This window comes from Pomacea canaliculata, linkage group LG4 (genome assembly GCF_003073045.1).
Source record: "Pomacea canaliculata isolate SZHN2017 linkage group LG4, ASM307304v1, whole genome shotgun sequence".
Classification (NCBI taxonomy): domain Eukaryota; kingdom Metazoa; phylum Mollusca; class Gastropoda; order Architaenioglossa; family Ampullariidae; genus Pomacea; species Pomacea canaliculata.
The window spans coordinates 26,164,188-26,177,633 of NC_037593.1; the positions used below are offsets into that span (position 1 = coordinate 26,164,188).

The 13,446-nt window shown below is 42.6% G+C and overlaps 1 protein-coding gene across 1 annotated transcript in view; it reads right to left on the reverse strand.

Annotated features, from left to right (window-relative positions):
* Positions 1-9,235, reverse strand: part of LOC112562794 (FMRFamide receptor-like) — a 35,957-nt gene extending 26,722 nt beyond the window's left edge. The window contains exon 1 of the mRNA XM_025236289.1: positions 8,933-9,235. The gene's annotated coding sequence lies outside the window, so the exon portion shown is untranslated. The remainder of the gene's footprint in view (positions 1-8,932) is intronic.
* Positions 9,236-13,446: the final 4,211 nt, after the last annotated feature.

Genomic DNA, 13,446 nt, shown 5'->3' on the forward strand with positions numbered 1-13,446 from the left:
CTTCTTCATCCATGATGCTGTTCTTGGGCAAAGTGGCGAGGCGCCAAACCTCTCAAGCGCCTCAAGTCCCACATTATTGAGAAATGAATTGGCAGCCAATGGTTTCCTGTGTCCTTCACACACAGCTTTTGCCAAAAAAATTTGTCAAATGTTCGACGATGTGATCTGAATCTTCTTTGTTTTGTATCTGCCTATGCGTCCCATTTTCATTGTACTCGAATACATGTGTGTTCTTTTCTTGCCTCGTTTTGCCACTCTTCTGGATTATTCTTTCTAGGCCTGCGGAACATGCAAAGAATTGGCTGCAGAGACTGTTTCACAGCTTCATTCATTAACGGTCTTTGCATCCTTGTGCGTCCTGTCTACACTTCATCGTTTTACAGGATTGATTGTTTTCCATTTCATTGTAAATTTCATTTGTCTTCTCGGGGAACATTACAAGCTTCTTTTATTCTGCTCTCAATACAGTGTGCACAACCATTATGCCGTTCACCAATCACTAAATTCTTTCATAATCTCCGTTGAAATATTATTTTAGAGTGAAACATACTACCACAGCACAGAATACCAAACTGTACTGTACCATAGCACAGAATGTTATATCGAATCCTACTGTACAATATCGCACAACAGACTTCACCAAACCTCCAACATCAAGCCGCGTGTCAATAAAATGTCCTCCCGAAGCTCGATTCCTGGAAAATTAAGCACCTTGACATCAGTTATCTCCGCCTTTTGTTTTATTTCTTACCCTCCGCAATTGGGAACTCTTGGCAGAGCTCGGAATAGAAAAAAACCGCCAACAATCTGCAAATTCTGTGACTCAATTTAAACAGATCCGGGCGACTCAGCCTCGGATTGGGAAACAAACGCCATTTACAGCCAATCAGCCATCGCGTGAACAGACTTTTCTTGACAAGATTTACGTCCGCGGCTTTGACGGCTTGCAGCACTCCAAGGAAAGCAAGAGATTGAGAAATTATTAAAATAAAAATTGAGATTTTTCATGGTTGCTGATGTTTTGACTGCTTTCTTTTGTTTCGTTTCTGAGTATTCTTTGCCCTCAATCATTCCAGGAGCAGCTTTTCGCCCATCAGTCGATCGCGCAATTAATTAATATGTCAGGAAGAGTAATCCATCAATCTGTCAATCGATTACAACAATTCAAAGTGTGTGAGTGTGTGTGAGTATGTGTGAGTGTGTGTGTGGGAGAGGGAGAGAGATTGTGTCTATATCTTTGTATGTGCGTTTTGTGTTTGTACGCGTGTCTGTGTGCCTGTCAGAGGTAAGATGAGCGTATGACAAGTTTTTCACTATATATGTGCAATAATACCTCAACCTGCATTTTATAGTTATTATTACACTCAAAATACAAAATCAGTGAGTGAATAGGTGAGTGGATGCCGGATTTTCCTCGCAGACTGCTGATTGACACAAATTAATGCATTTCAGGGAAACCACATAATAATAAAAAAAATATTCATCGTTACAGACGGTCTTACCCATCATTGTCTGGCCAAGATGGCGGTAGATAAAGAGGTTCGTTAGATTTCCAAAATAGTTGCTGTCAAGACCGCTTTGAAGCCCATGAACACGATCGACATTTTGGGCACAGAGAATTGGAAAGCGAGGCCTCTCGCACAGGACGGGGGGCGGGCAATGGAGAGAGTTCTGGGAATCAGGAGGAAGACCGACACAAAGTTGTTAGGAAAAGATCCAACATTTCAGATGCTGTGGTGGAGTGGATGGGGGAAACGCTGATGCAGAAATTTCCGGTTTTGGGGATAAATGGCAATATGTTTGGGGGGAGGGGAGTGGCGAACTCCTCCAGGAAATTGTTGGGAATTCTGAGACTTGTGTCCCTCGTTATGTGGGAAACCAAAAGCAAAAATTATAGCGTGTGCACACGCACACAAACACATAGAAAGCAGTAGTAGATTGAGCATTGTAAGTCTCAGAAGCTGCTACTTATATCAAAATATTCTTTAAATGTTCATATCAGCAAGTAAGACAGCGGTTCTGTGAATATGTGTAATTACTTCTTTAAGATATAGGGTGGGGAATTTTTTTCCCCCAAAGGCTATTTTGATATTTATAACATCATTTGCAGGACATAAATATTATTGACTTCAAAATTATCCTGCTCTGTTTAGTCAAGCTGTAGATTCACAAATATATATTGCAAAGTATACAATCCCAGCCTGCCTGGACCGGATGTCCTCTGCCACCACAATTCCCATTTTGTAATTAGGCGCGAAAATATGTTTTACTCTTTTTTCTACTGTCTTTTAATCCTCGAGGAGCATAGGACCACATTTTTTGTTGTTGTTGAGGTTTCTGTAAGAGTTGTCTTTTACATGAGTGGGTTGTTAGCCTTAAACATAACCCCCAACCTGGAGCGCCAGGGTGCAACATTTTTGTCTGGCCTCCCTGAGAGAGTAGACTAAGATTCCAGATGCGATGTAAAAAAAAGTCCGTTGTAATTTATCTCAAGAAAATTTTTCTGAATTAAAACTTTATTGCACGGCTTGATTCAAAGCTTTTTTTTTTTCTTACATCAGTTCAGTCACACAGCAGGAAGCATCCTTTAAAAACAAGACATGTTACGCTCAGCTTCCACTATTTTTTTTTTCTAAGCAAGAAGTATCATGTATTGCAGGGATGGGGACTTCGAAACGCCTGAATGGCAGACGGTTGGAGCCAAACCGGAATAAAAAAGAACAAGAAAAAAAAAAATAACCATTGGAGAAACAGTAGTCAACAACCAACAGTCAACAACAGCCTGTTGCTAACCCTGAGCACCTGCAACCAAGGAGGATCGTAACCTGAACAGCAGGATGATAGACCGTGTGCAAAGACGTTGATCGAACTTTCCAGATTGAAGCATCACTTCCATCGGCCGTTCTGGGAGGAGTAAGAGGAAGGGGTTAGGGGAGGGAAGAGAGAGGTGGGGCAAAACTGGGGAGGAGGAGGAGGGAGGAGGTCAGCGTGAGGTCAGGTCAAGTTATAAAATGGAGGCGAGGGAAATGACAGATTATTGTCTCGGCTCTGCGTGTCACTGGCATCGTGGGATTTTCATGGCGCGGAGTCAGCTGCCCAAACATTTCCAGCAACAGTTTATACAAACAGCTTATCAGCATTCCTTGCTGGCAGGGTCGCACAAAACTTGAGCGCCTGACCGTGCGAAGAAAAAGTTTCTAAGGATCCGCCAAAAAGTCAAAACCCCGCGTAGCTGCTAGGCTGTGGGCTTTGCTCTTGTCACGTGCCCACTGTGACGTCATACCCAGGTAGGCTACTGACTGGATAAAATAAAAAGCTCGTGCTGTGACTTTGCAGTCAAAGAGGAGAACAGTTGCTTCACCATCACTTTACAGTCAGGTACCCATTCCGCTTCGTGAAATCGTTATCCAGGAACCTGCTTTCTCTCAAGATGGTTTGCTTCAGCCACGTGACACGTTACGTCACTCTACATTAGACCCTCGTTAAGGATACCATGACAGTAAGGGAGTAAGTCACTGCTGATGTCAGTGGAGAAATCCACGATGAGTTGGACAGAGGACGAACTGACTAAGTAACATAAAGGAGTGTTCAGGTCGTCGTTCCATCCACCTGCAAACCGCTAGGGGGCGAGCCCTTGTCAACCAGCCACTTCATCCAGATGGTTTCCCCTCGACAACCAGTACTTCGGACCAGCACAAACTTCCGTAAACTAATACCAGTAAAAGGATGGATAAAATAATGACCTATTTTTTCACATCTGGGTCGGCTGGGAGTCGGGGAGTGGCAGGTGGGAAAGTACGCTGCGTCACACGGGTATCGAACCGACCAGCGCCACGCCTCCGGGTTCCCATGAGCGAGTCTAACCACAAGCTACACCCGCTCCTTCTCCCAATCGATGATCGGATACTGTGCACGGGGTGGGGGGAGAAAAACCGTTGGGAGCTGGAGGGTGTGCACTCTCTTGCGCATGCTCACAGGCATCATACTCACAGGCTCTGTCAACAACCGGAAATGGATTCTGTCTCTTTCGCACGCCAGTAGATAAATATTTGCTGATCTCAGACCTTTAGTTCACGAGTCACAAATAAACTTCAAGAGGGTCACACGTGCGTGACGCGCGCGTGCGTGCGTGTGTTTGTGTGTGCGTGCGTCTGTGTGAGTAAGGGAGGCCAATCCTCGCATTGATAGTCGTGCGTAAAATGCAATACCGAAAGCTTGAGACTGAACTCCGGCATCTGCCTGATTGCTTAGACGCTTATTTTCCCTTTCCTCGCATGAAAGTGCCCGGTCATATCTATGAATATTCATGACTATTATGGGGCTATTGTTATTGCATGGAAATAACATCCACAATCAAGTCAGTCGGGGTAATTTTTTTTCTAGTGTCTTATGGATTCCTTGTATTTCAAGTTATTAAACTGTCCTGTATTCACAGCCGCTTTGGTTGTTAACTAATTGCTCTACATCCGCTGTGGTTCTCTTTCTCTGACATTAATTTTCGCCTCTCATACCCGGCACACGCCTATAAACCATGAGAAACGTTAATATTCCACGATAAACATAAATTTTCACATTATATAACAACCTGTGTGTAGATTTCCTTATTGCACAACATCATAATAATGTCACTGCTATAAATTCCAACTAGAAGGAAATATAATTGTCAATAATTTAAAGGTAGGTACCCGTATAAAATAGGAATGAACAAGTCCCGTTATTATTAGTGTATGGACTGCCATCTTCAGTAAATCCGAGGAAGCAGAAAATATTCCGCTTTATGGCTTGTCGTTTTAATGACAGGTATCTAGGAGAAGGCAAGGCAAGTGAGAAATATATTCCTTCGGTGTCTATTACTGTTGCAATAGGTATTAATTATAATGCCTCGGCAGGCAGGAAATATTGACAAGTTCCCCAATACAGCTCCTTAGGCAGGCATCCTCTTCATTTTCTGGTGAATGGGGAGGCTTTGCGGAATTGCTTTTGCGGCAAAACTTGGAGGCCAGAAGCTGCTGATCGATCTGCTGGTGATGGAGATGTGGAGATGGCTGCTTGTCTCAGGCAGAGTCTGAACTGACCTACGCACGTTGCATCGACACGGTCTCTTGAACTGGCGTTCTTCCCTTTCATTGACAGAAGTAAGTTTAATAAATTCTTTGTGCATTTCACAGGTGTCATTACTTTAACTGACACCCGTTAATTTTACATTCGCAATCTTTTTTAATTTCCATGCACAAATTTCACGGGTATCGACTTTAGGACATCATCTCTTTAACCAGGAATTTGTATTACTGGACTGCTGACAGACGATTTTTTCCCAGTTAACTACTAAAACGAGGCATGAGACTACAAAGCTTCCGGTTGATTTACATTTCAGATTAACTACTAAAATGAGTCATAATACTACAAAGCTTCCGGTTTAGTCACATTCTTTGTTTAGGCTCGCCGAGACTAACAGCGTTGGTCTTGGCAGACAGACAGCAGTCCACCTATACATTCCATTGGTTTAACCGACTTTCGTGCAATGAGCAGAGCTGACTTTAATTAACAAATTGTACCGTGAAGACAAGATAGATTGTTTGACTTGCACCATAACAATATAGTATTGTTACCCTCTGCATTGCTTTCGTGAAAAGTCATGACCAGGCGTCTGACAAAACTTCCGGTATAACAATCATATTGCCTGTGTGAAAAATAGCTAGCATCTAGATGACAAAGCAAGAAAAGTGTCCGCCTTGGTGCACTTAGGTCATAGTTATCTAAAATAGTTCATCTTTCTGTACTTTCTCATCTCTTTTCCCATCTTATTCAACACACACACACAGTCCTGTTCAAATTCCCAGTTGCTAAAAAATAAATAATACAGCGATCAGTAGGTGTCAACAGATACATCAAACTATCAATACTTGTCAAGAAATACAACACAAAGGTCCCACCTCATGGTGTAGCCCTTGACAACGGATGCGGAAAACTATCAATACTTGTCAAATAATGCAACAAACAATTTTTGCCTCAGTGCTTTAGCCTCTCCTGTCGGATATTATGAGAAGGAAGGAGTGAGGGTGGGAGATGGGAGAAAAATGTGTTCTGACTCGCAAACACACAGCCCGTGTTTACCACATCCTAGGTCTTGGGATTATAGTTAGCTGAACCTGGTTCGTTGGTCATGTCCCAGGACAATAATAATCAAGATTATGATGAAGATTAAGAAGGCAAAATAAACACGAGCAACATAAAGAACAAGAACAGTACAAGAACAATGTCAAGACCAAAAAGAGAGAGAACGAGGTCAATAAGATCAACAATATCAAGACCAAGAACAATACCAAAAATCAAAACAAACAATAAATATAACCAAGGTAACCAAGAAAAACAAGATCAAGATCAGGATGGAGAACAAGAAGAGGATCATCATCAACAATAACAACAACAACAAAATATCCCCAAACTTTTAGGCGGCTTTCTCACCGACCAATCCCCAACCTCTCGGTAAACTAACATGGCTTAGTGGTTTTTGTGGTTTTCAAACCTATTTTGTTGTTGTTTTTGTCCTGTCTTTTGACACTGATCACACTCTCCATCTTCCCGGTCTGAAGAGAACGAGTATTCACACCACCCGCCCAAACGTTCCTTGCATTTACTCATTCGTTCGCCGTCTTGACAAAGGATGAAAAAAAAAAAAAAAAAAAGACAAAAAGAGAGAAAGAAGAAAACCCGCTAATTGAAATGTCACGTGCTTGGTAAGCCAAGTTTTCCCCTGCTGTGCACAAGGACGGCAGTAAACCAGGATGAAGGTGTATCAGGTAAGACAGGAACGGGGTGGGCAGGGAGGGTGCTAGTGCCTTTTCTAATCTCCCTTTCATTAGACTCGCTTTCGCCCACAATCCTTAAAGAACTAAAACGAATTTTTATCTGCTGTCTAGCAGCTTCTCTATTCGTGGCTTCTATAATTTAAATCTTCTTATTTAATTTTTCCCTCGACGAAACAGCGTGTCACCTTCTGCCGACTTCCATTTTAGTGGTTAACTTCCAGAGAAGGTTTGAAAAAAAATGTGAAAGAGGCTGACAGGTTATTAGAACACAGATTGTCACATAAACACGTTGCGACATAACAAAATTAACTTTATTTTGAAGAGCTCGCTTGGTCTGACGAAGAACCCATTCTGTTGCCTAACAGCCAATGGGAAAGCTTGGAAGAGTCGCTTTCATAACGAAAATGTCGTCGAGGGTTTGGCCAATGGACCAACGTTGGAAAACAGTCGAGACATCAGCTGATTCAGCTCGCACTCACAGATTATATTATTATCATTATTATTCACAACATGCTAAGTCCAAACTTTGCTAGTAAATTTATCGGTACAATGAGAATTATGGGTACTTCGAAGGTTTGACTCTTTGGCACTTTGCCTGGTTAAGAACGGCCTTTAAAGACTAACCTGAATGGTTTGCGGTTTTTAAAAAAAATTTTGTGTGCAATCGGTAGATAAAGGTGATATAAATCTAACCTGTAAATTTCAGCCCCCAAACCTATCCATTAATTAATTATCCGCTAGTAAAAGTACGCGATTCGAACCTGCGATTGGTATTGACTGCTGGCAACCTTGTGAATGGTGCACTAGCGTGACGTAGCACTGTTAGCGTGACGTAGTACTCGTTAATCCCAGGTACGAATCGTAGCTGCTAATTAACAGATGGGTTTTGGAGGGTAAAATTTACAGGTTAATTTTATTTTTATCGCCTATACCTATTGATCTCAGGAAAACAACCCCCGCAAGCCATTCAGGTTGGTCTTTAACGGCGAGGGCACATCTGTGTCGCTACGATAAATGCGAGTTTGCCTTGCAAACAAAAGGTAAATATGAACATATATGTGTACAAGATCGTATCACACAAAAACAACAGCGTTGTTCGCTAAGATTTGGGGTAGTTCGTGTTTTGCAATGAACTAAATCCAATCCTTTTTTTCTTTTTCACGCTCTTTAATTGCCATCTGTTCGAGGTCATGGTAAGGGCTTGATGGGAAACCTCAATATGGAAACCAAATGAAAGTAGAAAGAATACAAGAAAAGTCGAAGTCACGGGCTTCATTATTTCCCCATTTACACACACACGGACACACACACACACTCGCACTGACAGCACGCAGGCAGCAGAGATCAAGAGAATGAATGCATACACACGTACTTCACGTCAATGGCTAAGGCTGCTTCCCTCAATCGAATTCTCAGAACGTGGAAGATCAAACAAATAATAAATTTGTCATACCGAAACGATATAAACATTACCAGGCTGACAATAAACATGATTGAAGAAAGGCCCACTGCTCGTAAAGCCGCGGCTGTTAAGGTTGGTTTACAAACCAGGAATTTCCAGCTATGACTAAGGCTACCTGAGCGAAAATGAAAAGTAGGATTTTTTTTTTATCTACAAACCACATTGAACATGCAGGCTGACAGACAGAAAAGTAGTTTAAATAATAAGTAAATAAGCCAAAAATGGCGAAAGCGACACACGATTGTGGAGTCAGTGAAAAGTGAGTGAAGTAACTAAAGAAAGTTACAAGAGAATTAAGTGAAAACTGAATAAAGAAAAAGGAACACGAATAACATGACAAGTAAAGATCAAAACAAGCGAATGAACAGATAAACAAAAACAGTAAACAAAAAAGACAACGAACTGAATAGAATGACAAAAATAAACTGAATAAATGACAAATGGAATAAAATTATAAAGAAACTAAATGGAATGACAAGCCAATCAAGTGACACTTGAATAGCAAGTGAATAATGACAAGCGAATAAGCAAATACAGTAATGAATAAAGCGATGAATAAGGAATAAATAATAAACCGAATGAAATGACCAGCGAAGAAGCTGGAGGTGAATGCTTGACGGTGGAAAGGTGAGGACAGTCTGGTGGTTGAGTCAAGACTTACCTTGCGACCAAAGGCAGCAGATGTGGATGAAAAGTTGCAGGTCTGGACAAGCCATCCTCCCTGTGCTGATGCTCAGTGTCAGTTTGATGTCTCGTAACAGCCAATGCAGACGTGCCGACAGCACCGTTAGCTCTGTTTGCTCACATTTTTATGGGACGGGGGTCGTCCGCAGGTTGGAAGCACGGGCTCGACGGAATAGACAGTCCGCCCATGTACAACTTGCTCAGGTGCTAAGTCTGGGGGTACCTCTCACCCCTCCCGCGAGGCAACAGTCGAAATGCAGCGAGAGAGTGAGAGAAAGTGAGAGAGTGAGGTGTGTGTGTAGGTGAGAGGGGGAAGGGAGGTGAACACACGCCGCCGCAGCGACACTCGCTCGCTCGCCGACTGACGGCCTCGTGGGTCACCGCGGGTTGCAGGGTACTGATGCTCGGGTAGGATGTATCCTATAGGTTACAACATTCTAATGCACGTGTAAGTTGGCGACTCATAAAAACATGAGACTCTACGGTCTTGTTACCATCTGGTGAATCTTTGAACTACTCGGAAATTTAACCTGGTCTGACCTTTAGTTGTGGATAGTGTCTTTATGTAACTGGTAACTGTACAGGTAAAAACTTGCAACTAATAACAACAAACTAATAACAAACACTGTGACAAAATTTTTTTTATTTCAAACCAGTTTCGTCTGATAACATTGGCAAATGAATGCCTATTTCATCTTGAGGAACTATATGACTACAAATATTTGTTGTTTGCAATAGTTGCTCCATGCATTGGACGGTTGAGGATGAAACGGATGGTAATGGCGGTGAATGAGGGTTACGATTAGGACGACGACGACGACAACAAAGAAGAAGAAGAGGAAGAAGAAGAAGATGATGACGATGATGATGATGATGACAATGATGAAGATGATGATGATGATGATGATGGCTCGCGCTGGCGTGAGGATCGTGACTCAGCATGATACGAACACTAAACAAACAAAAAAATGTAGCTCAAGCTGTAGAGGAAGGAAGGAGGGGCGCGAGAAATGAGAGAGAGATGTGAAACGCTCGGCCATCAGCCTCTCGTGCAGCAGCTCGCAGCGCCACCACACGGCAGGCACGTGGACGCACGCAGCGATCGCGCGGCAGTAAAGTTTTGTGCGGAGAAATTGCTGCTGCAAAAACGTCGGGCGCTGGTGCAGAGTCAGGACATCTTCCTCCACTTTAGGAGAGAAAGAGGAAGAGAGAGAGAGTAGCCTCACTTTGTTTAGAGAATTTTTCTCACTCACACACACACACAAACCCATAAACACACAGAAATAAACTGCGTGCACTTTCAGGCTGAGTTTTATGAGAATGAATGAGCAATTAAGTTTTTGCTTGAAACTATAGCTTTAGTGACAATTGTTTCTATAATTAACCTCCAGGGCCCGGTGGCACGAGTTGAAGACGAGCGCTAAGTGGTTGCTTAAAATGCTGATGAACTGTTAACCAGTTGAAGATGAATGATTGGCGTTCACATCCCGACTGTGCATCCCCAACCTTGAATTTTCGAGAACAGCTCGAGAAGGATTCCTTCAAACTCATTTGTTTTATTTACGTAGAAATTAATGGTCAATCACATCACGAATGATATTTGAGGTCAGTGACTTGAGCCATGAATGATGTTTGGGGTCAGTGCCACGAGATGAGAATGATGTCTTGGGTCAGAGACGAATTATGCCTGAGGGTCAGTGACATGAGACAGAAATGATGTTTGGGGGAAGTGACGTAAGACAGTCCATCCTAACTGTGTTTGGGTAGCGGGAAACGGTTAGTCGTGGTTTTCCTCGATAGTCAAACAGTTCAGGAGGCAGTAATTCGGACACAGAAATAAGGTCCAGAAGACCCAGGTTTCATCGAAACAACTCACTGTGTTTAAAAGGTGTATGGTTGTGCTGCTTGAGTTTAGGTGGATGCATAACGATAGAGATTATTTGATATACAGAGGTCAGACGACAGAGGATGGTATTATACGAATTTATTATAGTGGACACGTGTGTATGACCCTTGACACAGTCTTCCCATAGTTCATCATAGTTTGTAGATTTACATTCCTTTTACATTTCTTGTGATGCCTATTTATAAATGTTTGATGTGGATATCCTACTCTTAATTATCTCAGCCGTGATATAGCCGTAAATGGTGGCATGTAGCCAACCAACCAGCCAACCAACCCAACCCAACCCAACCAACCCAACCCAACCCAAACCAACCCAAACCAAACCAACCCAGCCCAGCCCAGCCCAACCCAAATCAAACCAACCCAAACCAAATCAACCCAAACCAACCCGAACCAAACAAACAAAGAAACAAAACAAACAAACAAACAAACAAACCTTCAAACCTTCTTATTTATGCCGGAAGAGAGCTAGAGATCGATACACGAATGTGATTCGTATGCTCGGACTACAGGTCACCCTCCAGGTCCCCTCCAGCATCCGTAATGTCACGATAGCCGCATGGCTTGATGTGTTTATTACAGGACCATGTCAGAGACCAACATAATCTATGAACATATTTTACTCCTGTTCAACCGATTAATGTGTGCGAGATTTTACTTGAGTATTGTATATATATATATTATTGTGCGTGCGTGTGCGTGCGTGTGGTGTTCTCTCGGTGTGTACGACCTTCTGCGTCCAGAAAGATCGGTACAAGAAAGTATAGAATGCTTATCAAATGTCCACTTTGTCTGTAGATTGTCCAGTGACCCTGTAAACTTTCAGTGGTGAAGGAATGAGGTGTGACAGACCTGTCTGGTCTCGGGCCAACTCTTCTGTGAAGACAGTGTTCATATCCTCTCCCTCGATCTTACCCTAACCAGGTCTGTACGGGGCGGAGAAAGGGATAGCCAAGCAATTAAGCTCTGAGGTCCAATCCCGGAGGCGAGCCTGTTCGATATCCGGGTGGGCAGCGAACTTCCCCTCCCCCAGTCCCCCCAGCTGTACCAGGGTACCACACTCCGTAGACAGGGGAGAATATGGGAAACACTCACTGTTCCAAAATAAGTGAAGGCTTTTAATACTTTCCACTCCTTCCTGACCATAAGATCTTACCCGTCTACCTTTACCTGGAACCGAACCTCCATTCAACAGCTCGATCACGTGGGAAGAAGAAAGCTGAGTGAAACGGGTATCGAACCGACAAGCATTCATCATTCCAGTCTCCGAACGCAAAAACCTCTTCTTTTAATACTTATTCGTATTCTTCATTTTGTCATTCATTTTTCACTGCATTAATGTGAATGTAAGAGTGTCTCTCGTAAATTAAGATTAATAAGAAAAATGGTGATACCAAGTTTGTTTTGGGGGTTCCCTCCCATACTGGAATAAAAGGAAATAAAGAGATTGATAAATTAGCAAGAGAAAAACAAAATGTCAATCCTAACATCACCAAACTTATTATTCTTACTTCACCAGCAGGAAGAAAAGTAGCCATGAAGATAATGTGAAGAAAAATTACACAAATTGAATGCAAAGAACTAGAAAACAATAGAAGACCCAACGCGGCAATATTCTGTTTTTCTAAACATGAAACAGATCTTACCAATCATATCAATTTCATAACTAGCATGAGACTTAATAGGAAACTTCCAAATATGTTGAACACACCTGTGGCGATCACCTCCTGTGTGCTATTAAAGTGGAGGGAAAACCATAAAGAAAGACCTACTCAAAAAGGTTTTAAACATCGTGGTAGGATAAATAAACAAATTAGAACATGAGAAATGTATATGTACGTCATAAATCTGCAGATAAATATAACAACCAGCCAAAAAGGAACTCCCAATATAGATGATTGAAACATTGCAGCAGAAGGATCTGGCAACCAGCTTTTGCAGACCACCACAGAGGACCTGGCAAGCCTCCAACAACATCAACTGGAGGAGGAGCAACAAAAACAATAACTGACATCTGGAGGAAAAAACAGAGCAACAAAACTCACCCAACCACTCCTCTTTCATCACCCATTCCCCCATATCCTCCCCCCTCAAGCCTCTTTCCTCCACCTCACATTGCGAAATCGCCTTGAGGTGGATGCACCTCCCCTTCACATCCCCGCCACCAACTGAATTTTCTTGTCTTTGAAATACCCTGTCTGAATAGTTTCCGTTTGGCAGAAAGGCCGATCTGTATTTCTACTGTTCAAGTCTTTCATCTTCCAGACGCTGTCCTTCTGACCCAAATATATTTCTGAAAGAAAGCTGATCTTTTAGTGCAGACTGGGTGAGGCCTCCAAAGTTCCATGACGGCCTCAGATCGGACGAGCTCATCTCTGGAAAAAAGAAAAAGAGAAGTTTCTTTCTCCATTTTATCGAATTTTGTTCTGCTTAGTGCCCCGCGATTTGCTTGTGAGACTTTCTCCAGTCACCAATGTAATCAGTGGAGCCGACAGATTTTCTCTTGATTGCGCTTCTCCTCCCACCTCCTACCCCTTGCTCCCCAACCCCACCCTGAGGACTTTCACCCGGACTTGTTGCAATTC